The following is a 27,560-nucleotide window of genomic DNA, read 5'->3' on the forward strand; positions in this document are numbered from 1 at the left end:
GGCCCAGGCTGACTCTTGTATTACTGCCTCCTGAGTGGCCGATGCAATGTCAGGCATTTCAGTCTTTTGCGGTTTTATTCATTTTGCTGCTATGGTGTAGGGTGCGGTAGACATTACCGAAGGAATGATTGCACGTTGCCAGTATTTTTGATTCTTTCCAGGCAAAGAGCACATTTTCACAGCCAGGCTCAACACCTTGAATTTTCTACTTTCATTTCCAAAGTGTATGATATTGGTCATGATAGGAAACTGAAAAAAGGTAGAAAATTCATGCTGTGCCTGACAAGGCAGTGACCATTCTGGGCAGCACGTTACGAGGGTAATGGGCTGCGAATCAAACCTCTGCTGCTGTGCTGCAGAAGATTAGTCACAGTTCATCTACCTGCAAAATGGAGGTGGTAGTAGTTACTATTTCACGCTCTGGAGGCTCAAAGCTTAAAACTATTGAGATCATTCAAAGGAGGCTGCTACAGATGTGCAAAGTATTCTCTCTTTAACACGACTGGAAAATTGCACAAGCTTGACGGATAAAGAGCAATAATTGTTGGATATGGGACAAGGGAAATATTTGACCACTGGTTTTCTCTGAAATACTAAATGGAGAACACTTGCCTCTCATCTTGGGCCAAACAGTTTCTTCTAGTTTTCAGATGCTTCCCTTAGATACCAGTTAACACAACACGAGGGCTGTTGAGATTTGCAAGAAAGACTGAACAGAGAAGAAAAAGAACAGGCAACGATCCCTCTGTAAATCTGCTTCTCCAAAGCCTTACAAATCTGAGCTCTGTTAAGAACCCCACCATACTGAGGTTGACAGACACAAATGCCAGGAAGTCCCTCATGATGACCTCCTGCTCCCTGCGGCAGAAAATACCATCATGAGTTGTCCTTGGAGCATGATGAAGAAGGAGCCTAGTGGTCAAAGCACTCAGCTAGAAGGAGACATGAATTGTATATTCTCCAGGGAGGGAACTGAACTCAGGTTTACAGGGCCTCAGGCAAAGGCTTTGGCTGGTGCTACAGTCTCATCCATGGGTGCTTTAGAAAGCAGCCATGCCCATGTCTTTCACAACAGGCCATGTTCACAGAGCGCTCTCTGCACTCTAGGTACACCTAACGGCATGGGGCCCTGGTGACTCATGCACTACTCTGCTCTGGTTTTGGATCTCAGCAGGGTTTAAATACAGAGTAGGTGGCTAGGACAAGGATAGAGCATTTCTAGTCATGGTCAGAACGCTTAGAAAATGTCTGTGGCCATGACTGACAGGCTCACACAGATTTAGCTGCTGTGCTCCTAAGGCAGCATCTGGTCCCGGCAGATCTCTCGGGATGAATTTAGCACCCTGGGTACAGGATAGGACACCAAATCAACCCCCAGTGGGGCAATTGCACCAGGACTGAGTTTGGGATATGTCATGCTTCCCATGCTGTGTGGTCTGCCAGGAAAGGGGTGCCCATCGGAGTGAGGTGGCATCTCCTGGGGTCTCCAAACTGCCAGAGAGCTTGGCTTAATCTGGGAGCATGCTTGCTTGTTTTAGAGACTTTAACAGCCAGAGAAGGGTGAGTGAGGCTGGATCGCATCACTACACTCCAGCTTCTCAAGTCTTTTAGGTACCTCATGTCCTTTTTGGGGTCCTTACATGCAAATTTTCCCTCCTGGGGCTGTCAAGCGGTGACTGTGGACGTTAAAGCTGGTAATGGGATAAGATTGTAAACATCTCCTGAAAGCACACAGCAGAGCCCTTTATTGTCAAAATGAAATACATTTAAAGTGCTTAAAAACTCATCCAGAACTCTCTTTCCAAATGAGTAAGGCTTGGCAACTCTTCCCTCCACAGCCTCAATGCAATGTAACCCTTCTGTCTTTCCCTTCTTCAGAGCAAATGCAGATACCCAACAGCTACTTAAAGGGTAGCTTTCCATTATAAAAATAATCACAGTTAAACTCTGAATTATTGTAATTGCAGTCCTTATAAAACAATCAAACAGAAAGCAATCAGAATCAGTTTCCCTTCCCCCTCTCTTCATTATGCTCGATAGGTTTTGTTTTCAGTCTCCAACCAGGCAGCTTCTTTGCAGCTTCGTGCATCTTTTACCTTCCCCCACCTTTTCAAACGCCCCAGTTGGAGAAGAAAAGTTGGTTGGAGAAACACCCAAAAAGTGATACGGGGTCCTAGACAAATCTTCTCTATGAAAAGTTGACTACTGCAAACCACCGCGCGCACTTCTGGGCCTGACCGCATCTCCCTTTGATTAGAGGGCAGGAGGATGATGCTCGGCAGGACCGGGGCTGCCTCCAGCCCCGCTGCCCCCCCCCCACCCCGCTACGAGGCAGCGCTAGCTGCGGTCCCCCGCCGCCGCAGCGCAGCCCCCTCCCGCCGTCTGGCAGCCCCAGCCCCAGCCCCGGCCCCGGCCCCAGCCCTTACATGGACAAATCTGCCTGCAGGGAAAGGCAGGAATTCGGGCCCTTGACGTCAGCCCCGGGCAGAGCGCAGCAGCCCGGCGGGACGGGAGGCAACGGACGCCGCTTTCGCTTTTTATTTCGGGGGCGTCCCGCCGCGCTCGGGGCTGCAGCCCCCATACCTTCCTCTGCCTGAGGGGAGGTAAGGGCTTAGGGGTGCTGCAGGCGGGAGCGCCGCGGACCCGCAGAGAGGATACAGAGGGGCGCGGGAGGGCCTGGAAGGAGCGGCGGGAGGGATGCGGCGGGGCGGAGCGCGGGAGGTGCTGGCCGGGGGGATGCCGGGGCTGGATGCGGCGGGGGTCCGGAGGCAGGGAGCGCGGGAGGGGTGCCCGGGGCACGCGGCGGGGCAGCGGCGTGCTGCACGGAAGGGGCCGGCGGGCGGAAGGGGCCGGCGGCGGGGCCGAGGGGCGGGAGCGGCGGGGCGGACCCGGGTCCCGCCGCGTCCCCGCCTCCGGCCCCACCTCCCCCCGCTGCCTCCTCCTCCCGCCGCTGCCGCCGCCGCGCTCGCCTCCGCTGCCTCCTCCCCCCGAGGTATTGTTGCAGATAATAACTTGCCCCCTTTCTCTTCCTCACCCCCCCCTTTCGCCCGCCGAGGCAGCTGTGCAACAGCTGGAGCCCCCGGCTGGGGCACGGAGCGCTGCCGGCCGCCTGGGGGGGGGGGCGCGCCTGGCTCCTCCCTCCGCCCGAGGCGCCGCGGCCGCTTAAGGGGGGGGGGGGTAGCCCGGCCCGGCATGGTGCGGGACGAGCTCGGCTGCGGCGCGGGGGCAGCTCTCGGATGTGGGACCGGGAGAAGCTGCCCAAGTATTGCAACGGCCCCGAGGCACGCCTGCCCGCTCCGCGCCGGGCGGGAGCTGCCCGTGGGCCAGGGTCCCCCCCGTCGCCCCGCCACGCCGGGAGCTGGGGCTCGGCGACGCGGTGCTGCCGGCCGCAGGTGCACCCGGCCCGGGCGGGGCTGCCCCCGTCTCCTCCTTCCTCAGCGCTGCCCCGCGCCGCACCTTGCACCGGCCGACCCTCGGCCGTAGTTCGGTAGTGAGTAACAAGTTGAGTGAAGCCCTGGCAGCTTTTTATACGCCCGGGAAGGCCCACACCTCCCCAGCAGGTAACGACGTAAAAGTTTCCCACACCCTTACGTCACCCTGGGCTTTTTTTTTCCCCTTCTTCTTTTTTAAAAACAGATTTCATTTTTCCTCCCCGTTCTCGGGTGCTCCCTTGGTGAACAGGCAAATCTCATTCGTGCCATTGTTCAGGAGCACTCTTCACACCCTAGGGCTATGCTGGGGACAAGGTAGTGCTCCCAAGTAGGAGGTGTTGATGGAGAAACTCCCGTGGTAATTGCTCAGGCTCCTGTACCTCTAGGTGCAGTTTGTCCTCGTTGGTGAAACATACAAGCCTTGGATTCCTCTGCTTTGTTTTGATTACTTTGTTTGTTTGTTTTCTGTGCCCTACAGTTTGTGTTTTGGCCCGGTTGTTTGTGTTTTTTTTTGGAGGTTGGTTTCCTGTTTGGTATATTTCTGTGTTGTTAGGATATTGATAAGTTTCAAGAGCTTGCAGGAGCCGTCAAGGTGGCTGATGTGCCTACATATCCACAACACCTTGGCCCCTGTGCACAAAGTGTTTTTGATCCATGTGAAAACCAGGTCTCACAGAAGCGTTAAGTTTTCAGAAACACTCTGTATTTGAGAGTCTCTTTACTTCCTTGGACTCATTTACCTGTAGAACTTGTGCTTATACTTTTAAGCAATGATTCTAGGGGCAAAACCTGAGAGGGAAGAGGGAGTCTCTGGTTGTGTGGGGGCTGGATGATACAGCAGGTGCTGGCTCATCAAGTAATTACAGATATGGTGTATTAGGAGGGCAGAGGAACACCTGGAGCCAGGAAAGGTGGCCCAGCATTTAATCTCTGTGTTAGCAATGGAGAAGCATTCGCACTGGAAAATGTTGGTTGCTGTCCTGTGTGTAGCCCAGCCTGCTGTGCAGTAGTGCAGTGTGGGGATATGAGGGACTTTCTTGTTATCCCCACCCTTGTTGCAGCAGGACTGGCCCAGGCAAGACTTAAGTACTCTATTGGGATTTCCCTCAGGAAATGTTTCCATCTTTGGATAAAGATTTACTGTTGAAAGCTTCTCTCTGCCTATTGGCCTTCTCTGTCTCCCCCTGCCCACCCCACGACCTTTCATCCAATCCCTTTAGATTTATTAGCTCTGTTATTCCCCTCTTTCAGTTCTTTGTGGGAGGATTTTTCCCCGAGGGATGGGCTGGGCTGTTAGCAGGTGAGTGTGATTGGTGGCCCTAGGGCCACCTGAGAGCAAGCTCTTACTCTCTGTGGCTAACTAGTGCTGCTAATGGGGCCTGCAGCCCTGCTACCCTGTAATTGTTAAGTTTCATAGATATAGTTTTCCTTTTAATTGTTTTCCTGGGTTTTTTTTTTCCACCTGGGTCAGCTTATGTTGGCTGTTGTTGGCAAAAGCTACCAGTTTTTGGGGGCACTTGGACTAGGATGGTTGACGTCAGCACAAAGTCCTCATCAGTTTTGGATGCTGGAGACTCTCCTGCAATCAGATATCTTTTGGTCCTTATAGGCTTTTCTCCCAGCCCTATGCTTGGAGGGCCTATTTGGAGCACATGGGTTGCTGAAGGCTGCTGTAGGTTTTTTGGGATCTTGCTGGAGAGAGGTGCCTGGTAGTAGGTAGATGGTGTGCAGTCCTCTGTTGAACTGTGGAAAAGTACTGTCTGTGCACAGACAGTGCACTTGAGTGATTTTTAATGCCCTCTTCCCAGAAGTCTGCCTCAGATTGTGTGTGTTGTGTGGAGGCCATGGACATAATGGCCGTGCACATATCCTGTATTGCCAGTGGTCCTGCCATCCAGAAGTTCTAGTCAAGGATATGTGGCCTTTGTAGGTTTCCTGGGTAAATTCCTAGGTGGAAATGGAGGATGGTTCCAGGAAAATGAAGCTGAAACTGTCTCATTGAAGCTTCTGCAGATGTAGCCTCAAGCTGCAGTGAATCACTGTTGTGAAGTCTCCACAGCACGTGGTGCTTGGGTCAGTGAGAGTGACAGCTTTTGTCGCTGTGTGGTTGTGTCTGTCGTGCAAGTCCTAGTCACCTGGTGTGGCTGGTACAGACTGCCCTGCTATAAACTTGTCTGGACAGAGTCTTGTCTACTGAGCTGGGGGAGAAGCTGTGATTTTTGTTGCACCAAGGTGAGATTTTTTTTTTTGTTAACCTTTGGAGCATGTTTGGGCATCAGCCCCTGGTATTGAGGCAGGATTCTGGCGAGCATGCCCATCTTGGTGTGGGCTCCAGTTCTGTGGGTCCCATCCTCTGTTGGTAGTTGCTGTTTGGACAAGCAGGTACCCAGCTTTAGGGGGTAGAAGTGTTGAATGGTTTTATCTCTGATGTGCCCCAGTGAACCCAGGCCAAACTAACAAAAAGTTGCCTCTAGACTGATGGTGGTGGAGTGGATTTCAGATCATGTGTCCTGGCAATCACAGTTAAGGTTCAGAAAATCCCAGGTTCCTGTGCCCTGTCTCATGGAAACTTGCAGAACACATAATATCTTCAAGTTGTATTGCTCTGAATATCGTCGTTATCTGTTCTGTGTTAGAGGTGATGGGCTCTGTTTTACCAGAATCAGGAACTGCTGCAGCATCATTCAAGCTTTCAAATAACAAAAGTGCATATTCAGATGTTCATCCTTTGCCAAAGCACTTGTTTCTCTAGGGTGTTCAGGGGTGAAGATCCAGAGCCTGACTAGCAAGTTTTATAAAGCACCTAATAGTGTCAGCTACAGTCTCAGTGGAGCTGGAGTGCTTTTAAATATATAATACAATCATCAATATGTAATTTTAATTATAACTCACAGTACGAATCACAGTGTGGAGTTTCTTGGTCAGAGTGGAGATGCACTTTTGAAGCTCGACTATTGCCTTGAGCATTGCTGCTTGTATTTGTCTATGTAATGCCTTGACTGTGTCTGTCTTCTGATCAGTGAAGCCTGGTGTATGCAGTTTTGAAGAGAGATAGTAAAATTGGCAGGGAGCTGGAAGACCTGGGAGAGTTCAGCCAGTAGTCTGAGATCCCTCTTATATGAAAGACACATATATGAGAGGTGTCAGAGAAATAGTGAGTGCAGTGGAAAAAGGATCTCTGTTCCTTAGTACCAATGCAAGTCAAGGTGAATGTGGCCAATTCAAAACGAACAAACTTAAGTGCTTTTTTATGTAACAAAATGGTGTCATTTATTATGCAAAGCATTGCTGAGGACAAGGATTTATCCAAGTGTGGAAAGGAGATGGGATGACTGTGTGAAGGTCAGGTACATTCAGAGTTCTACCAGATCATGGTGATGACTCTAATATCGTAAACATCTAATTGGAAAGAAGAGGCTGTTTGGTGCAGGTTTCTCTGAAACATCTCTTGCTGACTGTAGCTGGAGAAAACCAGTAGCTTGGGTGGATGACACATTGTTTGCTAGAAGACTGTTTCCATGTATCAATGGAAACATATACCTTCAGGGTGCCTGCAGTGGTTTCTCTGCTCCTTTGCCCATCGTGGTTGTGTGAACTGGCATTTCATTCCTCATCAAGTGTCTGAAAGCCTGACCCATACAGCTCTGCTGTTTTCCTAATAAACTCTTCTGGCCCTGATGGGGCTTCTGGTAGCACCCACGCTCTGCTCTGGCTGACCCCAGACCACTCTGTCTGGTTGTCCACACTCCTCCCAGTGCGGTCTGTGGCAGCCCTGGTAATCCCTTCACATGGAGGTTTTAAAGGTGGCATTGAGATGATGAAATACACATTTCTCTTGGGTATATCTGTGCTTTTTTTGGTATGTTCTTTTCTTGATGGAGGGAAGCCTTCAGGGAAGCAACACAAATACCAAATCTGTGTGACCTACCAGAAGCTTGGGATTCAGCATCTGTGTTTGCTATGTGTCCATGTGACTGAGACAGCGATGCTCTCGCTTTCTTACCCCAGTAGCTTCATCATCTCCCGTTGCTTTTGCTCTTGTAGCAGGGTAATTCTGCTAAAAGCTAGAGTTATATGTGGGTTATTTGAGGGATGGACTCAAAAGGAACAACACTTTTAAAGAGTGAGGGTTATATGTAGAGTAATATGGGAGTTGAAATAACTTTATGAACAGCAGCTCCAGAGGAGGGGTTTGGAGGGAAGATGTTGCAATTAATTTTCACACGTGCATTGAGATGCTGGAGAAGAACATCAGTAAAGTCTGAAGAGCTCTGTGTTTTCCCACTCTTAAGGAGCTTTTTGAAATAAGCAGAGAAAAGAAATGAACAAATCAAACAAATCATAGACCAGAAAAACCCCACAAAAATTCAGAAGCACTTTGAGAGCTTATGCCTGCCCAAGAAACAGGTAGTTAGCAAGGTGCAGAGCTTGTCTCCTTCCATTCCTCCTGCTTCTGGGCATGGCAGGGCAGGCAAGGCTCACAATGTTTCCAATCCAGACCTGAAAAAAACCAACCCACTACCCACACTTAATCGTTGTGATTAAGGTTATAGGTAGAGACACCTCGCTGGAGATTCTACTTTCATCTCAAAGAGCTGGTTTCGATCACGTTCTGAGCAAGTGCAAGAGCTGGCATGAAAATGATAATTTTTAAGGCACTGTCAGCAAGTCTTTGTCATTTTAGACTGTCAGTATCTGTTGTTGAGATCTGTGGGTGACAGTGACACACGTGTGAGTCACTGAGAAGCACTCCCAAACTATTGCAATATGCTCGGGAAAGGAAAACAAACATCGGTGGAGTTGTGGGCTGCTGGTAACCCTTTTTTTTTTTTTTTAGAAAAAGATATAAGCTTTTAAGCTTTGCAGGCTATTAGGGAGGATGTTTTCTGTAGCCCCTGATGTCATAAGGGAACCTCATAATACGATGATTCCTTGGTAACCCCATAAATTCCAGATCTGGCTGTGAGAGATCCTGTTTTCCTTTTTGTGCCCGAGTGGGTTTATGCACTTGAACATCCTCTAAGTAGGTACCACTCAGCACTTGGCTGCCTTCCTCCCCCTGCTACTGCTGCCCAGTGATGCTTCAAGGCAGGCAAACTTCTGCCAAGTCTTGGATGATTGTGCCACCAGTGGAATAGTTAGTTGAGATTTAATATGGCCATTATCTTTAGGTAATAAAATATCAACTAACTTGCCATAACCATCTTGTTTAATGTCTATTAAAAGCCCCACATACTTCATTCACTGGGTGAAATTTAATAAAAGTTCATCTAAGCATTTATTGCTTATTTAATTTAAAAATAAGTTGATCTCCACAGTTGGTAACAGACACAGAGGATTTAATTAACATTCAGTAAACTACCTTGTTAGCTCTGAATTACACAGTCAGGTCTTGTTGATGCATCGACTTGTAACTTCCCTGCCCCTCTTTTTTTTTGAGGGGGCCAATGTGGGGAGATCTTCTGTTCTCCCCCTGATTGTGTTCCTAGTATCTCCTCCAGCTAGAGAGGCTCTACCAGAGCTGTGCAGCTGGGGGCCATAATGCTGCTGAGGAACCAGGACTCAGCTGCTTCATTGTGCAGGGAGGAGGCTGACAGGTCTTGCTGCAGGCCTTGGAGAAGGGGCTGTGGAGCCCAGTGGGGTGGATAGGGTTGCCTTGCGTGATGAGGTGAAGGAGGATTAGCTCCTTAACAGAGCAAACTTAAAGTCTCTAGGGCTTTTTCAGCAACTTGTCTGGATGCATGAAACAGTTTGATGTCTGATTTCTTTGTCTTGTTGTTTTGTTTTGAAGAGAAACTTGAGGTGATTTACAGGTGACTTGCAGGTGGTCCTGTTGCACTTGCTGTGTTCATTGCAGCCCAACTGCTGCAGTTTACATCTCAGTAACTTGCATGTGCATCTTTGATGTGCTGTGTGCATGTACCCTGAGGAGCTCTCTCTGTTTCAGCACTTTATTACCTCACTTTAACAGACTTGAATTACTTCACTCAATGAGGCAAGCTTGAGGAATCTCCCAGACAGAGCACTGCCCAGAGTGGCTGGGTTGGGAGAGTGATTGGATTAACAGCTGATAAGTGGTTGTAACTCCAGCAGCTGCATCTCCCCTGCCTCACTTGCCCACCTGGGTGTCAGCAGCATTCCTGATTTAACTCAGCCCTCAAGGAGATCAGCTGGCTTGAATTTAACACACCTCATCACATGAGGTAGAGACTTGATTTGCTTTCCATGGGTTTGGGTAAATCTTTAGAGATACCTCAAGCTATTACTGCTGTCAAGGCAAGCCTTTAATCTGGATTTCCCAAGAGAAAGAGAGTGATTGTGGCAGTGATGTGTCATTCCTGTTGTTAATTACAGGCAGGGAACTTTGTTAAAAGAATGGTGTTAAAGTTACAAAGGCCAAGTGTTCCAAAGCTACAAAATGCCAGAATGAAGGTTGTTGATGAAACCTTAATTTGGCTTCCCCTGCAAGTGGGTATCATGATATAGCCACTTCATTGCCAGAGTACCTACTCTTTGTGCCCAGAGTGGAATGTGATACTTAATAAGCAGCTATTCAGTTTCTTTGCTTTTTGTCCTATGCATGGTCCTGAGCCTTATTTTACTATGTATTATTCAGACTCAGGACTGAATGCAGAATTATTAATTTCTTTTTGTGGAGTGCCCTTTGCTCTTTGGTTGGAGTACTTTGCAAGCTGAGGGAGGGGACGGTTTCTGCAGTGCCTTCTTAAGGTGAAGGAAAAATATTCTTGCCATTTTACTGGGAAGAAGTGAGGCTGAGTGTCTCATGTTATCCCTGACATTGAAATCCAGGAGGTAAAAAGCCAGTTAGACCAGGGCTGTTCTCTTTATTTTGCATTCATAACTGATAATCGGAGAAATGGTTGAAGAGAGTTGTTTGTAATTACAGACTGAAGTTATCATCCTTTCTGCCCAACTCTGGAGATTACTATGAATTGCTTATTGCAGTTATATCTATCTTTACAGTCCATCTCTCCCATCTTTTCTGCTTTTACCTGTCTCTTACATATTATCACCATCATCCTTGACTGGAGGGCAAGGCCTGTACTTATCTTGCGTGGATATTGAAATGCCTAACTTAGTATGGAAGCTGGTCTTTGCCTCTGGCATTTAGAAACCAGGGCAGCTTAATGCTATTGAACCTGAAACGTGCTGGTTGGGAGGTCCAGCAACGAGCCACAAAAATTATTAAGGTCCAGGTGGTATTTATGTATAAAGACACGTTTCAAGGAGTAGAATAAGGGTAATGGCAAATTCACATCATCTGTTAGATCCTTCCTCAGTGGCTTGTTTTCCTGTGAACAGTAATACTGCCATTTTTTAGGGCAGTTTAAGCTTCCTTTAAAGCTGTGGTGGTTCTCAATCACTTCTGATCCTGCAGGCTTTGCTTTTTTCTTTTTGTGAGAATGAAAATGATGCCTTCCCTAGCACAGTTCCACTTTGCTTTTACAGAGATTGCATTTCTTTCTCGGGTTCCTTGGGATGCACAGAGCTGAGCTTAGAAAACACAGCATTGCATCTTTGCCATTTAAGGAGGGCTTGGTGAACCTTCTGCATAGTAAGTCTGAAATACAAGTGTATGACTAATCCAGCGGAACTCTCTGTAGCTACTTGTGTGCCTAAAGATAAGTAGGTGTTTAAGCATTGCCTGTACCCAAATCCTAATTTACTCCCAAGGCAGACAGATGGGGAAGGAATGATGGGCAAAAGGGTTAAAATTACCTGGGGAGATGACTGGCTTATTTTCTTCTAAAACAGTGCTGTAGCATGCAGAGTGGCCATAGCCTTGCTGCAGTGAAGAGTCAGCCTTGTTCAGTGCTGGAGATCATACTGTGAGTGAAGCAGACAGGTTGCAAGCCTGTAACTGTGGCATTGTGTTGAACTGTGTGACAGAAACATATTTTGGAAGTTAGGAAGAACACGTTGGACCTCCATGTTGCTGCGGGGATGAGTGTGAGATTCTTGGCACATAGTGCCTCTTTGAGTGTCTCCCTCTGCACAGGAAATCTGGAACGAGGCCAGAGCAGCAGGTGAACTTAAAACAATATAAATGAGAGCGTCTTTCCAAGGCACTCCACCCACCCGGGTACTCAAAGTGTCTGGGTGAAAGGGTGGCAGCTTACGGAGTGCCTGTGTGCCTCCTTCCATGGCTTGGCACGGTGTGTTCTGCTCTGCTGCGTGGGAGAGCTGTGAAGTCTGGGTGTGTGGAGGCTGGGGAAGTCGATGGGGAAGTTCTCAAGGGCCACATTGTAGAGAGAGCTGTGAGGGCAGAGCACCTTGCCTTACCCTTACTACACACAAGGATCCCTGTAGAGTGGGTTCATCTGTAAGTTATTGTGTGTAAAGTCAGCTCTCATCCCCTCCTTGTGTGCACAACCTATGGCAGCATTTCATGGTGACTGATTTTACAGGTAGGTATTGGGTCTCTCTGATGATGCAGGGCACGTGAGTTGGCATCACCTCACTTTTGCACTGTGTGGTGCAATGCTTTGCTGTGATGGACACTGGAGTGAAGAAGATTGTTTATGCTCTGGCATGCTACAATGATCATCTGTGCTGGTAGTACCCTACATTATCTAGGGTTAGGCCACTCACTGGGCTATCATACCCATGCCTACACCACCCTGGTTCCCTGCAGGCTGTAGCCCAAGCCTCCAGGGTGTTCATCTGCATGCCTGAGGTGGTGTTTTAGCTCTTGAGTCGTGCTGTCATGTGCAAGAAGTTTTAGTGACTGTGATCTGCTCCAACTTTGTTGTATTCAGGATGGCTATCTGTCTGCATCCACTGCTCCCTATCGTTTGAAGTGCAGTGAGGCACAGACAGCCTTATGGGTTTTTGCAACAGCACTTGATAAGTTTCTTATGTCTGAGATGGTTTGATTTGTACCTATTAAGGGTGTGCCCAATTTCATGAGTGGAACTGGATGTACAAAGATAGCTGTGTATTGTCAGAAAGTTCCACTTTGGATCATCTGATTTAGTTCCAGCAGTCTTGGTAGATGCATCTGCTAGGATGGGAATGTTTTCTGCATGTTTTGTGTGTGTTCTACCTAATGTGTAATGGAAATAATTCCTGATCCTCATGATCTCCAGAACAAGACAAGGCCCATCCATCCAATGAAAGATATGAGTAGTTCTGGGTATGATATTGGTGTGCTTCTGGGCTCCTCTTCATCCTTATGTTTGTTTTTGCTTCCATATCCCATGGACAACATTTTCTTCTGGCTCATGTCTCTAAATTTGACCTGTAGCATCTTGAGCTGAGCCTGCCACTTGTTATGTTAGCCCAAGGAGAGTAGTGAGTCTGCCAAACTGTTGAAGTCCTGTGAAACCCAGGCGGTGAGCACGGGCTGCACTTGTGGAGTGGCATCTGAGTCTCCTGCCCTGGGAGATGAAGATAAAGTAAAGAATGGTGGGAGAAGAGTGAGTGATTAACTCGAGGTTATAGAGACTGATTATGAGGGAAGATGAAAAGGATATAAAAAGTGTATGTTAGCAGAACGTGACTAAGATGGAGACCTTGATAAATAAGTATTGAAATGTGTCTGTGGAGGAAAGGGGAGCAGTAGTTTCTGTCAGACCAAAGCTATATGTCTAGGACTTGCAGCTTGGTGCAAAGCAATTCTGAGTCATGGATACGTATGGGTTTTGTGACACTGCCATTGTAAGGCATTGCCATCTACAATCCACTTAACTAATGTGTGGGTTTCAATCTGAAACCTACTTGGGCTCTTCCCTGTCCTTCCTGGGGAGTTCATCATCCTCATGGCTGTTTATTACTGTGGTTTCTGAGCTGCGCATGCTCGATGTCTCATTCCTCAGCCCTTACTCACAGGAGGCCTGTGTGGTGTGGGAGGGAGGGACACCCAAGAGAAGTGTGAAACTTGATGCAAAGTCCTTTGCCATGAGGCATTTGGGAGGCTGATCTGTTGCAGCTTGGCCTCTGGGAGCCTACCGGAGATCTGTGGGCTGAGAGTCTCTGATCTGCAGCGCTGGTGGGGCTCCAGGGAGTGGGATGGAGACTTGGTGGGTTTCTCTTGCAAAGGGCAACCCATATGGCATTTGAGCACTGGTGGTTGAGCCACAGCTTGTTAACTAAGTTCAGTGGTGTGATTGGATGGGGTAAAGTGGAGGAGGGGAGCAATATGACTCACTTAAATGAGCAGTGACCAGAACTGTGCTGTAAGCTATAGATGACACTTCATGCCTCTATCCTAGCTTCACACAGTAAAAGCTGGCAGGAGAGATATAGCCATATGTGCAAATGCAGTATGTGGGTTTGGGTCTCGGTCCAGCATTCACATCCAGAAATAAGTCAGACCCTTCCTTATGATAGCATTTGCGTGTACTTGAACCAACTAATCCCAACAGATGTTTGGCAGCCTTCTGAGCCCACAAGGAAGTTAATTATCATTGCACTTTGCTAGAGAGATGCCCAGGATTCAAGTAACACCTGCTGGAAGAGCTCAGCTAAGCTGGGGTGTGCTCATGGCTGTGGGGGTGCAGCTTTGCAGAGCACCTGCCATCACTGCATTGGGCTGGTCTGACCACAGTGGCTTGTGTTGCCTCCAGCTATGTGAGGGCCAGGCTGTGTTTCTGTTGAAATTGAAGACACAACGTCCTTTAGTTTTTGAGGGAGAATGGGATTTAGCTCCATGTGTGCACGCTCACGCTTTTTATGATCCAATTGAAAGCTGCAGCATTTGCTTGCTGCCTACTGTTGTCTGTATGCTGATCTGCCCAACTCCTTGGTGGTGGTGTGTGAAGACATGATGCTCCTGACCTACCTGAATCCTTTGCTTGCCTCCCCCTTTCTTCAAATGTGACTGTTTAGTTGCAAGCTTCATGACACCTCTGAGGTCAAGCAAGTTGTATGAATGTGTGCTGCTGAAGCAGCAGTTCTCTGGACTCTGCAGTTTTTGATTCATATCCTGTCCCACTATGACGTGCAGCCCCAGCCAGCTGCCAGAGGTAACATAATGAAGACCAGGGAACTCCACTGCAATAACTTTGTCTGTATGGAGTATTCAGAGATCTCAGACGATGAATGTCTTGCAGCCTTTTGTATCAGGAGAAGTTTTCTTGGTGTTGCATGAGCCAGAAACTGCCCAATGCTTTCCTTTACTCTAAAAAAAAAATAAAAGGGATATTTAGCTAACTTTTCAAAGAGAAAATGAAGCTGTAGCACATCAAAGGAGTGAAGTGTAAGGAAAGCTTCTATATGTTACTGTAGCCACCAAGGTCCATATTCATCCCCTTAGTGGAATTCAGCTGCAAGAGGGGGTAAAAAGCAGGAATTTGTCCTTTTCAATTGGATCATCGGTGCCTCAACACAGCTGGTCTATAAAGAGCAACAGGAAACAAAAGTAAGCTGTGCTACATGTAAGTTTTTTCTTTCCAGGGTCCTTTGAAAGATGATTGAGATGCTTTATGCTTGACACTTTTGCTCAAGAAAGGATGAGGATTGTGCTTGTTTCTTGTGGCCTCTATTTTATTCTCTGACTTAATACCTGTCCTGATTTTTCAGGCAGAATTATAACTATAAGGCTGCTGAGTAGAAGGTGAGGGAGCAGTAGAATAGTTCTGGATTACTAGTAAATAAGGACTTATCTTGAGTGTTTCCTCACTTGGTTCTTTATCAGTCTTCATTATATTTGGATGACAGCTCTGGATACCAGGATGTGCTTCTGGCTTTTCAGATAAAGCTTCCTGAAGTTTTCTCATGGCACACACCCTGACAGGTTTTGCCATTCAGCATCTCAAGGAGAAACCTTGGGTGTCTTCTGTGATGATGGAGGCTGTGGGCCGCTCCTTCTCTCCCTCATCACTCTGAACCTGCTGCAGTTGTTCTGCATTTGCCAAGTGTGTGCAGCTGACTTGCCACATTCTGCCTGCTGTTGCTGCCTGGCCTTTCTGTCTTCTTTATTTTAATTGAGTGAGGAGCTTGCAGGAGAAGCTATTCATTCCCCTAGTAACTGTGCCTGACAATCGGAAGTTATTCTGAGGGTGAAGGACTGTTGCAGATTTGTTTTCCTTGGCTGCAGATTCATAGCCCCTAATAGTTTCTCACTCATATGATCCAATGTTGACTTGGTTTGTTGCTAATTAAAAGGAAAAAGCATATGCAGTCCTCTCCAAAATAGTTAGCATCTTTGGTGAATGGAGGAAAACTCTGCTTGTTTCTCGTTTGTTTCCAAACCCTTCCATTTCGCTGCATTACCCTTGCGCTGGCCATGGTGCATGAGAGGGCCCCAGCAGGGCCTGAAGCTCCATCCTGGTGCTGAGGGAGTTTGTGCTCAAATCCTTTCCCTGCTTTTGAAATGAAAGGTAAATATAGGACCCTTCCAACCCCTACCATTCTGTGCCAAGCAAAGTCAAAAGTCATCAGGAATGTTATGGAAGGCGACAGTTACATTGATGCGTTGCATTGTTACATTGATAGCTACATTGGAACTATCAGGCAGATTGTATTTTCTCAGTGGGAACCCACTAAAGGCAGGAGAGGCGAGTGTGTGCACCTCATGTGCAGGAGCATGTTTTTATCTTTACTTTTTATGGGCTGAATAACAAAAGCATAAAAAAGGTTTTGATTGCTTCTTTGCTCACTACCGGGAATCCCGAGTGCAGCAGCTGGAGTTCCTAGATAGTTTGGTTTCTATCAGTAATTGTTTTCAGATACACTGATTGATGTGTTGTTCTGGGCCTCATGGCATAGTGGAATGTGTCCTCTCCTCCTTGCTTGCTCAGTCTCTGCTCTTGTCATGTTTCTGTCACCACTGAGGATGTGCCTGTAGCAGGAGTGGAGGACAGAGGATTTTCTCCCTTCAGTTGGTCCTAAAGGTCCGTGGAAGTGTTGGTGCTCCTTTGTGCAAATTGAAGGGGCTGCCCAATGCCAACACTGGGTTGAACGCTTGAAGATGTCCAGTCTAAAGTGATCAGGCTCCCAGGCAGCAAGGGCTGCAGCCGCAAGAATGCTGTTTGTTCCTTGCATGCAAAGGCAGAAGCATGTATCCAGTCTTGCAACCTGTCCCCAGCCATGGTGGGGTTTTGGCCTCTGAGCACCAGCTGGTGTAGGAAGAAAAGCCCTCTTGACAGCAGCCACCAGCTGATGTACCTCCTGTCAAAGCAGTGGTATGGAGATGAGCAGAAGTCCCCTCAGGCTAGGTTCAGAGGTTGGAGCAGGATCAGCTCCATCCATAGTGTTGTTCTGGGGATGTGCCTAACCTGCTGATAGAGGTTGGAGATGGCAGCCATGTCTGCTCACCTGCAATCCCCTCCTTTGCTTTGCTACCCTGGATATGAAACTGGGTTGTCTTCCCTTTGTAGAGGGAGTGTTCTCCAAGTTGCTGTGCTTGTCTGTGGGGCTTGCAGAGAGCAGCAGAGGACCTGTATTTTCTTAATCTGCCTGTTTCATGAGTCAGTATGTGACTGTGCCCCTAGGATCGGGTTTTTTAGTGCGGCTAGAGTCCTCTGTTTTAATTGACTAAGAAAAAAGAGGGTATGAACCCATGACCCTCAGGTAAATAGTTTCTTATAGAGTCCCTGGGACCCTAAGATTCCCTCTTTTCTGAGAATAGTATGGATTAACCAAAGGTTTTGTTGTCTTTGAGAGCTTCAGAAAAAGAGAATGGTGTGAGTTTAGGTCTCCTTGGTCCTCTGTGACTGCAGTCATTCTTGGCCTGTCAAGTTCCCATTGAGCTTGCTGTGCTTGTTTTGTACTTTGTTCCTGGATGATGGCTCTCTTGACCTTCTCTGTTCTCTGTGAATGCTGATAAAGGCCTGGTGATCAAGTCAGATGTGTTTTGAGGGTTGTAATGAGATATACGGTGGCTACGGGCGAATGGCGAGGCTGTGGTGAGCCTTTGTGTGCAATGTGCAGATTTGCAGGCTTGATAGAACATAGTCTTCACTTGTCAGCTCTTCCCACGCAGCCTCCCATGCATGTCTCCTGTTTCTAGGCTGGAAGCCAAGTGTGGTATCTCATGCACTGCTGTGTGGTCAGTCTTGGTGAGTACTGTCTTGTGCATGGCTACGGTGGTATGAGATGGTGCAGTTGCTCACAGAGGTCCCCTCTCATTTTATTCTTGTTTTTCTTCTTGGATGGTGACCAGACGTGTGGCTGGACCTTTTGACATACTGTCCATACTGGGAGATGCATATGAGTCTATCTTTCTTCTTCTCCTTCCATCTTCCCACTGCAGTCTCTAATGCTCCTTGAGCCTGCCTGATGGCTGGCATGGAGCTGGTCTTGCTTGCTGGCATGTTTTTATGCTGACTTTCTTAATGTTGTGCCAAGTCAGTCTTTGAAAATATCACCTGGCACATCCTGGAGAGATTTTTGTCTCATAAAGCTGCTGCAGATCATTTGGTTTTCCCCATCACCAATTTAAAAAAAATAAAAACTTCAGCTTCAGGGCTGGTGACAAGATTCCTGCTGACAAGCTCAGTATGGTTGGGTAGGAGTAGGTGAGGACAGGTATGATAGTGGTGTTATGCTGCTAGGTGCTTCTGTGAATCACACAAGCAAGACAGAAGAAGGTTAGAGAGACCTTTCTCGGTCTTGAGTGTTTTGTACCTTTGGTGTGATGTTTCACCCACATACTGTAGCTAATGTTTCAAACAAATGAGCATATACTCTTCCTGCTTCCCAGGTGCAGCAGGCTGAAGGATATCGTGTGACAAATTCTTGGAGGGAACATGGAGAATAAGTAGCCAAGAAAGTTTTGTGCTGAGAAATCATCAGGTATGTGGGAAGAAGCATGACCTGAAAGTACTGGTGAGGTCCAGTAAAGGTTCTGAGGGCATTTAATTGATAACTTTGTCATCCTACAAACCAAAAGCGTCTTTCTTTCCAGCAAGAAGCAGGAATGCAGTCCAAGTTAACCAGAACATTCAGGTCCAAGGTGCAATTTTGTAGTCACTATTGGTGCTGTAGGCAAATAATGAAGGACATGCAGTTGATGGCCAATGTACATGCTTTTCCAGGTCAAGATGTAATGGCATGGAGGGGCTAAAACCTTTTTATTCTTAAATTTTAAGGAAAGATGTGATGATACTTGCACTTATTGTGCTAAAAGAAGTTATGTGATAAATCAGATGGTGAGGAAGGAGGGGACAACATTTCTAAACCTGGTCCTGGCCAATTGTGCTTTTTTAGTCATTGGGATGAGTTATAATGCTTTCGAAAAAACCTAACCTGACCAAACTGGCAGAGGAGTGGAGACTCCAGTGACCCACCAGGTATTTGTAGCTAATTTCAAATGATCTGGCCAAAACTGGGTAATACAGAAGCCTGGAACACACATACTGGTCATATAATCTCTAAGTTTTAACAGTTTTGTTTAAAAATGGTTTTAAGAAGAGTGCTAACAGAGCCTGCCACGGTTCCAAGGGTTTCATTGTGGTGGCACCTGAACAAGCCTGGGAGAAAGTGGTCTGCCTTCAAATTTTGGGCATTTAAAACTGGAATTGTTAAAGGAACATCATCCTTTGTAATAAAAGATTTAGAGTTGAACAAATGTGTGTGAAAATGCCATTTCTTCCCTAAGAGATTTCAACCTGAAGGTGGGCTGCAGAAGACCTTGGTCTCGGAATGGCTAGAGCCAGATGCCTTCCTGACCCTGATGCCTTGGGGAACAGCACATCTCTGCTTCCTTGAGCTCTCAGTCACAATTTGTCTGTTTGCATCTTAAGACATGGGAGGTGTGTTAGTGCAGCATTCTGCTGGTGCTGCCTGGTGGGGATGGTCATTGCTCTGGTGCTGCCTGGTAAGAATGGCCATTCCTCAGTGGGTGGGGAAGTGAGGGGTTTTTTTTTGGTTTTGCATTGCAAACATTATCTTTTGTTTAAAGCCCAGGCTCTGTGATGCTTTGATACTGCATGAGAACTTGAAAGTGAAATCAATTATCCTCCTTTGATCAGTAAGCTGGGGTGCATTTGAGTGAGAAAGTGAAACTTGCCCTCCTCTTGCTCAAGATCTCTCTGAGCAGGCTTAGTGAAATGCAGACGGCAAACCTTGGGGAGGGAAAGGATAAAAAAAACCAGTGAGGCTATTTTGAAAAGTCCCTTCCAGTAGACTGAGGGAGCACAAACAGCATGACACTGGTAGTCTGTGCTTGAAAATACAGGGTCCAAACCCAGTGTCAGTTATAGACATGCAAATCACAGGCAGTGCTGCTGGCAGGGATGGGGAGCAGCTGAAAAGTCACTCCAACATGGACCCACGGGCTTTCTGACACAGGCATCCTGATTCCTCTCATTCCTCAGCCACTCTTCTTTTGCTAGCAGTCCTTACACGTTTAAAAAAACAGATGAGACGTGGATGGTCCTACTGATGGCTTGGTCCCCAACCAGTGCTCAGGGGCTCTTGGGTGAAGGAATGCTGTAGGTAGGGCTGTCTCACAGCTTCCTTGGCCACTGCTTAGACCTGCCCTTCAAAAGCTTTTTTGATTTGTTGTAATACAGCAATCTCCATGTAGGAAAACTGGATGCCATTGCTTTGGTGCTGCTGTGCCACTTGAGTGGTCTCTCCTTTCACCTGCTCTCTTGCTCCTTCTTTTTTTTTCCCCCTCCTGTTTTAATCTCATGCTATGAACCCCAAGATAAACCTGAAAATCAAGTGTGATAACAACGACAAAAATGAATCCTCTGATTCCCAAAGCAAGGTGTATCACTGCTGCAGAAGCCCAGCTTTCCTGCAGGGCAATGCATACAGGGTGTAGGGGCTGTCAGTGAGTTTTCTCTCTTATGGGAGCTAATTCTCTTCATTAGAGTGGATGATCCACGCTGTGGCCGGCAGGAGCCTTCCTCCAGCATGAGGGCTGGACCGGGGCTTTGGAAGCGATAAGTCCCATTACAGCTAATTTTGACACATGGGGTTACAGCGGATTTGGAAGCAGCTCTGTGCTGAGGGTGATAAAGGAGGGGTGTGTGTTTCCTGCAGATTGGGACTTGCTGTTCATATAGTTGCTGCTTTACACCAACACAGGATCTGGCCTCCCAAAAAGCAGCAGCCAAGCATATGAGCTGATGCTGTTTGTATCGATGACTCTCTGGAGCAGGTGCCACTGGCAGCAGAGTGGAGGAAATGTGTCTTCATATTTTGTTATCTTCCAAAACCCTTTTATTAAATAACTTCAGTGTTCTTTTTAGTTGAGCAGTTTAATTTTCATAAATGAAACCAAAGAAGTAAAGAAGCAACACAAAAAGCTGTTAGGGCCAAATCCTGCAGGCATCAGTGTCCTGGGATGGCAAGATCAGTCCATGTCTCCATACAGCTGTGCTCAAATGTAAGGCTACCCAAGCATATAAGTTGAATTTTAACCTCTGAATTGAGTTTTGTATGTAAGTGGTCTAATTTTTCCAATGTGTGAGGACCTGGAGACCTCAGACAGCTCCCTCAGTGCTTGCTGTTGGCCAGAATGGCTGAGTATCGAGCCTCTGGCAGCAGAGGAGATAACGTGAGATTTCTGAGCTTGGGGACTTTGGCCAGCAAATAACAAATATATTGGCATGGAATGGGAAAGACAAAAATACATATGTTGGAACAGGGCAGACTTTAAAGTGTTTTTCACTTAAAATGAAAAGGTCAGATTGAATGAGGTTGTCGACTGGGTGACCTATGCGTGCACCTGCCAATCATGTATGGGGGACTTGTGTCAGTTCATACCAATAACTGACTTGCTGGGAGCTTGTCTGCACTTAAAAATTGGTGACTGGAACAGTTCAAACAACAAATTTCCTTGTGGCAGTTGGGTTGAGCCAACTGCTCCACCAAGGAACGGGAACAAAGGATCCCAGTAGAAGGCTGCTTTATCCCAGTTTAACTGGTGATCACACCTGGGCTTCTACAAGTATGGCTGTACTGATTTAAATAACTGATTTTAAATAACACTAAGGTCTGAATATTGGTAACACTGTCAAGTGTAAAGGAGATTTAAAAGTGAAGGCAGCTTCTGAGTAGATCAGAAAAAGATGACATTCAGCCATTAATGTTAGAAGTATAATTAGCACTTGCTGAAATTATTTTCACAGGTAAGATCTTCTTTTAAAGTGACTGGGGAGTTTGATTACTTCAATTTTAAGTGACCACTCTAAGGTTATGCTAGGGGCACCAGTCTTTCTGAAGGTGATGACTGCACTTCTTTGAAACTCAGAATTCTTGGAGAGATTTTAAACTGTCCATTTCCAAAAGCTCTGAACAATGTAGGAAAACTCAAACTGTAACAGAGGGTTGGTGTTTAAATTCAGGCATTGTGAACTACTGTTCTTAGACCTGCAATCAGGAAACCTTTCTTTCTGTACTCTTGTGTTAACTTTATATTTCTCTTTTTTTCTTGAGAATATTGATTCTTACAGTCAATAATACAGCATCAGTGCTATCAACCAGTGAGTGAACAGACCGTTTCTAGTCATCATGTCTTTAAGGATTTTGAAGTTTGTAGATCTTAGCCTCTCACCTTATTTTCCTTTCAGCTTGGGATGGCTTTTTTAACTGCTAATCGCTTTCTCAGCTGTTTATCAACTGTATCTTAAATTTAACTAGTTAGAAGAAACCAATCTTTTGTGAAAGACATGTTCTTTGGGTAAATTCTGGTTCTGGTAGGTTGTCCACAGACTCTACTTAGTGCTTAGACTATGATAACTCATTCTTGCTGTTTGGGCATTTGCTTTAAATTACTTTTAAAGGATAAATTGCCTATTGAAATGGTGCATTAAAATAAGTGGTCTGTATTGTGCTAGGCATAAAAATGAAGATGCAAACGTATAGGTGTAAATGAAGTCCTTAGCTGCTGTAGCTGGTGATCTGGAGGCACTAGAGTCATACTGAGGGAGCTTGACAGTGTAAAGCTGCATTGCCAAAGACACTTTCCTGCTGGTATCTCTCAGGACTGTGATAGAAAGCTGAGATTTCATGTTGCAAGATGAAAATCAGAATTAGATGTGCACAGACCACTGAGCATCTGTTGTGGAGGCTCTGAACTAGGACCTGTTTCATAGAGCTAAAAGCCTGCCTGGTGTTACTACTTCTGTTGCAAAAACACCTGGATATTCCCTGTAAGGATTGTTGGAAGATTCTTGACTCTTGAAAGCCAGAGGTGGCTCCTTAGGGGCAAACTTTGCCTCTGTTTCTCCAGGGGCCTCATTGTGGGAGAGAGTTATGCTGGAATTCATGGCAGCAATGTGGGTATGTCTATACTGTGTACTCATTTGTCTTCTCTACCTGAGCCAAAGCAGGAATGAATGTGACTATGAGGGATAAACTCTCTTTTGGAACTTCTTATTGTCCCTAAAGATCTGTATCCCTTGCTTGTTTCTCCACCAGAGACAGCATCATTTTACTAAGCCTCTGTGCAGTCCTCTGTTATGAGTCTTTCAGTGACACTATTTGCTGAGGGATGTGTACAGGCAACTGAGAAGAAAAGAGTCTGGGGAAAGGAGCTCTGCTGATCTTGGAGTTTGAGGGTCTTGGGTCTCGAGAAAAGCTCCCCAGTGGGAAATGCTTGTTGAGATTGTATTGAAGAGGCCTGATTTGGTGGTGGCATCATGGCTTGATGGCTTATAATGCAGGAGACATACAGCTCTTCTGGTGCCTTGGGTTTGTCTTCTGGGTATTTCCATACTCAAAGACCCACACTGATTGTTTCAGCCTTCTACAAAAGAAACAGGATCACAAATGGAGCAGTTTGACAGCCTGACTCAGGTGGATATTGCTGTGACCAGTGAGGCTGTCCTTGTCCTGCCCAGCTGTGGATATGTGGCCAGGAGGGAGTGTGTGCCTGGGCACCAGTGAGTTGCTGCCCCTCTGGGACCATGCTGAGCTCTACTTGCTGCTGGAGAGGTTAGTTTCACAGCAGGCTTCAGCTGGCTGTTTCAAAGAGGGTATATGGAGTCCTGCTCACCTTGCTACAGGAACTCTGGTCACAAGGTAACGACTGGTATGGAAAATCAAGCCAGGAAGACGCAATTCAACTAACCAAGCCTGCTGAATCCTATAACTGGTCTTGTAAACATTTACTGAGTTAAACCTGGTGAAAGACAAGCTTGAGCCAAGATTTTTTTTAAACACAGGTTGATTCTCAAGAAATATTGTCTTACTTGGAGCTCCCAGAGGTGCCATTGAGTTGAATTGAAACAGTGTTGGAACCAAAGGGGAGTGTTGTTGTCTTCTGCTGTTGCAGATAAGACTGAAGGGCATTTTGCCAGGAGTCTGTGGGAAGGACCTAAATTGTATATAACTCTACATCATTCAAAAATGAAAAGTAAACATACACAACCATAATATTTGCTTGTACTTGTCTCCTCCTTGATGGATAGAGAGAAATTGCTCTTTGGCTGAGTTCACCAGCAATAAAACCCTGCAGTTACTCATCTTCATCCCAAGCCTGCAGTAAGTGGGAGAGGCTGTTGTGATCTTCGTTTGAGGACAGTCTCATGGCACCTGAGAGAGCATGGAGGGTTCTGGGGACTTTTATATCTGCTTAGCCCTTTGGGGGGAATCAAGGCTGGATGCCACCACAGGGACTGAGAGATTGAACGGAGGAGTCGTCACCTGGGTCAGACTGGACCTTGGTGTGCTCTTGTGGCGTTGGTGCAATGATGATCTACCACAGTTTGGAGAACCATGTTACTCTCCTGGCTTCTGTGGTACCAGACATAGTGTGGGGCATAAGGGATGCTGACAGGGGCTGGAAGCCATCTCACTGTGTGATAGAGGTGACGAGGAGGGACCTGGACTGTGAGCCTTCAGTGCTTTTGCATTTTGCAGCATGTTGGTTGTAGACTTGTGGGCTCATATGTACCCTAAAGAGCAGCACAGATACAACAAATGCAAGCCTGAACTGAGCATTTTCAGCATTACAGTGGCAAATATCGTAACCTTTTCTGCTGAGCAGTAATGACAAGGCAAGCCTGTGCTTGTCATGAGCAGAGATAGGGCTGTTAGGGTGATGAGGATGTGGCTGGGATGGGATGCTGGTGGGGGCAGGAAGGAGTGATTCAGATGCCATCTGTCTCCATGGGATGCACCCTGCTGTGCGTCCTGGAATGTCACGTGAAAGACAGCAGTTGTGTGGCTGACTGTCCCCTCTGCTCTACCTTCATTGTCTGTAGAGGGATAAAATGGCACCAAGCTGATAACTTCAAGAAAGGGTTGTACCTGCTTTGCAGCTGCTGGAAAGAGTGAGGTAGTCCCTGATGGGAACTGGGCAGAGCTCAGAGAAAAGGATGTGCCGAGGTGGAGCGCTGGTGAACTAGATAGAGGAGTAGCTGTGCTCACAGTGGTGGTCAACCCCATGATCTTCAAACCAAATTAAATGATGCCTCCTAGCTCCCTTACTGAACCTGAGGTCATGGAGATGAGTGATGGATTTACCTTATTCTCTTACTTTATGCCTCATTTTATGTGTCCTCTTACTTCCCTCACCTCAGGGACATTAAGAGCCATAAAGGATCTGTGGCTTGAGGAGGTGCAAGTTGTCGGCCAAACTATGGCAGCCAACAGCCAGTGTTGGTCTCTGGCTCAGTTCACTTTTGGGGGTGCTGAAAAGAGTCCAGGAGTATGGAGGCTTCTGCCTAAGAAAGCTGGGGAGGAAAATGCTGCGTTTCCCAGAAGTTGTGTGGGTTAAACTGCAAGTTTTGGAGACAAGCTGATAGGAGGCCCATCCGGTGTGTATCACAAGGGTATCTCTCTCTATCTCTCTCTCTCTCTCTCTCTCTCTCTCTCTCTCTCTCTCTCTCTCTCTCTCTTCACAGGACTGGGAAAGAAACCCAAAGTCGTGACTCTGGTGGAGCCCCACGTGTTTCCAAAAGCCCTTCTCTGAGTTTGGCCCACCACTAAGGCTGTGCAGCGTGAGAACTGGTACGTAAACATGTTTCACACGCACCAGGGGCAACTTCTCGGAAGAATCTGTTGCTTTTCTGACAGGGACACCTTGTTTGTGGTTCTCTGCAAAAACAAAAGAAAGTCAGTCCTCTCCCAATGGAGTGTGTGTGGGGAGGTGGGATCACTGGAAAATGCAAGACAAACTGGCAAGTTCCCAGGTGGTACTTGCACCCAGAGGCTTTCGTGGGGAAGCAACAAGGAGCTGCAAGTGTTCAGAAGCCATCTCAGACTACAGTGCTGAGGCTTTGGGTGAGCCGTGTGGAGCGGCGTGTGTGTGACAGCATGCACAGAGAGGTGATGTGGAGGGTAGTGACAAATGCAGGCATGAGAAATGCACATACACACGTATATACACACACATGCTGTACAAATTGAGACACATGGAAACCAAGATGCATAGTGTATATATAGCATATACTCTATGGTGGCATATGAGAGCTTGGGGGTGTATATACCAAATGTCTGTATATACTATATATGGTGATAAAGGAATGCATATGCATTCATGTTCCTTTTTAACTTATTTTTTCTTTTTCTACCTCTTCTGTCTCTCTGTGGAGCTGTTGCAAAACTTCCAGATTCAACCTCCTGGGGAGCCTTTCTGGCCAAGGTTTTACAAGCCAGCACCTGCTTTGCCTGCCTGACTTCTTTCTATATTTGTTCCTCTGCACCCAGTTTTTGCCTTTGTCTGCAAAGTGGAACTGTCACAAACATTTGTGCTAACTTTTGGCTGCACAGGACTTCAGCTTGCAAGTCCTAAGTCTGCTTCTAAGCATGTTGGGGGAGGAGGCATGTGTGTGCGTAGTTGTGCCTGTGCACAGCCATGGTCCTTGCTGTCTTTGTTGTGTGGTCTGGGTTCCTGTCGTGCTGCAGTAGTCCCTGTGTTATATATGCCATGCAAGTTGTGCTCTCTGCCCCTTCAAGACATTTTTAGGAATCAAGTATTCTCATTTGTCCTGCTTATGTAATGTCATTTAAATTAAATTAGCCATGCCTGTCCCTGTGGCTGATTGATAATGACCTGTACCGCTATGCAGGAAGCTTGGGTTGGATTTTATTCCCAAGCTTTTACTGACTGTGGCGAGAAGAGGGACTTGTGGTGCCATGTAGCAGCATCTGATCACCCCTCTAGTTTCTTGTATCACTTGGGGTGGAAGGTGCTCTAAAGCAGAGGTGCAGAACTCCAGCTCATGCTTAGGTACCATTGTTTAAAATGAGTACAGTAGCAAGCGAGTGGGTATAATGCCATTTCAGCTGGGAAACTGAAGGGAGATCTAATACTTGTGAACGTGAAGCCGGGGGAATAGCTCTATAGTGAGTCTCCCGTCAGCAAATGTTGCGCAGACACACACTTGTTCCCAATCTGATGGGTATTACTTGTGCTGGGCTGCCTGCCAGGAGCCGGGAACTGGATTGTCCTCGTGTGATCAGGCCCTCGAGCTCCCAGTCCCTCTTAACAGCTATATTTGTTTCTGGCACGAGAGTACCTCTCAGGTCATGAAGCTGTTAGTCCCAGGTTTCAAACCCAGGAGCTATAATCCATACTCTGCCTGACCCGAGCACAGAGGCAGAGGCAGCACTAGCAGCCAGTGTTCCCTTGGGCTTCTTTTCCCTGTCCCCACTACGTGTGCCACTGCAGCTTGCATTCTTCTCTGCTTCACTAAGCCCTTTGCCTCTTGAGCTGACACAGCTAATATTTCCCCTGCTGGCAGGGCTGGCGAGGTTATGGCATTTAACTGTTAAGGAGAACCTTGATCTGTTCAAGCTGTGGGAGCCCAGAGCATTAAGAGTTGTTGCAAGCCTGGGATGGGATTTCTGCTATTCCAGTGCTCCTCCACCACGTGTTAATTCCCTTCCTTGACTTGCCTTACTCTCTACTTCATGCTACTGTTTGTCCTTGCAAAAAGCAGTACATAAAGAATTGTTTTCTACAAGGTACTGGGAAGTGAGTCAGGGTTTCTATAAAACCCTTTTTACCCTAGGTTTGGAGCATTTTCTACCACTGTGCTTAAAACATACCTGTTTCTGAACCATGGAGAATGTTCCTAGTAGCCCAGCTGCTGGCTGGGGCTCATGACTCTGGAGGAGGTTTTAGTGGGTTTTTTGTAAAGTAATTGATCAGCTGCCTACATTGTATTGGCATTGCCCTGGTGTGTCATGTAGTGCCACTTGGACTGTTGGCTCTTTAAAGCTGCCTTTATAACTACCAGAGTAATGGACATGTCTGCT

The 27,560-nt window shown here is 46.9% G+C and overlaps 1 protein-coding gene across 4 annotated transcripts in view; it reads left to right on the forward strand.

Moving 5' to 3' along the window:
- The first annotated feature begins 2,489 nt into the window (after positions 1–2,489).
- Positions 2,490–27,560, forward strand: part of LPP (LIM domain containing preferred translocation partner in lipoma) — a 347,202-nt gene continuing 322,131 nt past the window's right edge. For 2 of the 4 annotated variants that reach the window (XM_062005356.1, XM_062005360.1), the window contains exons 1-2: positions 2,953–2,992; positions 25,202–25,307. The gene's annotated coding sequence lies outside the window, so the exon portion shown is untranslated. Of the gene's footprint in view, positions 2,604–2,937; positions 2,993–25,201; positions 25,308–27,560 lie in introns of those variants that run through there. The other 2 variants (XM_062005358.1, XM_062005357.1) reach the window with 2 other exon arrangements.

The sequence above is a fragment of the Colius striatus genome, chromosome 12, assembly GCF_028858725.1.
Source record: "Colius striatus isolate bColStr4 chromosome 12, bColStr4.1.hap1, whole genome shotgun sequence".
In the NCBI taxonomy this organism is placed as follows: Eukaryota; Metazoa; Chordata; class Aves; order Coliiformes; family Coliidae; genus Colius; species Colius striatus.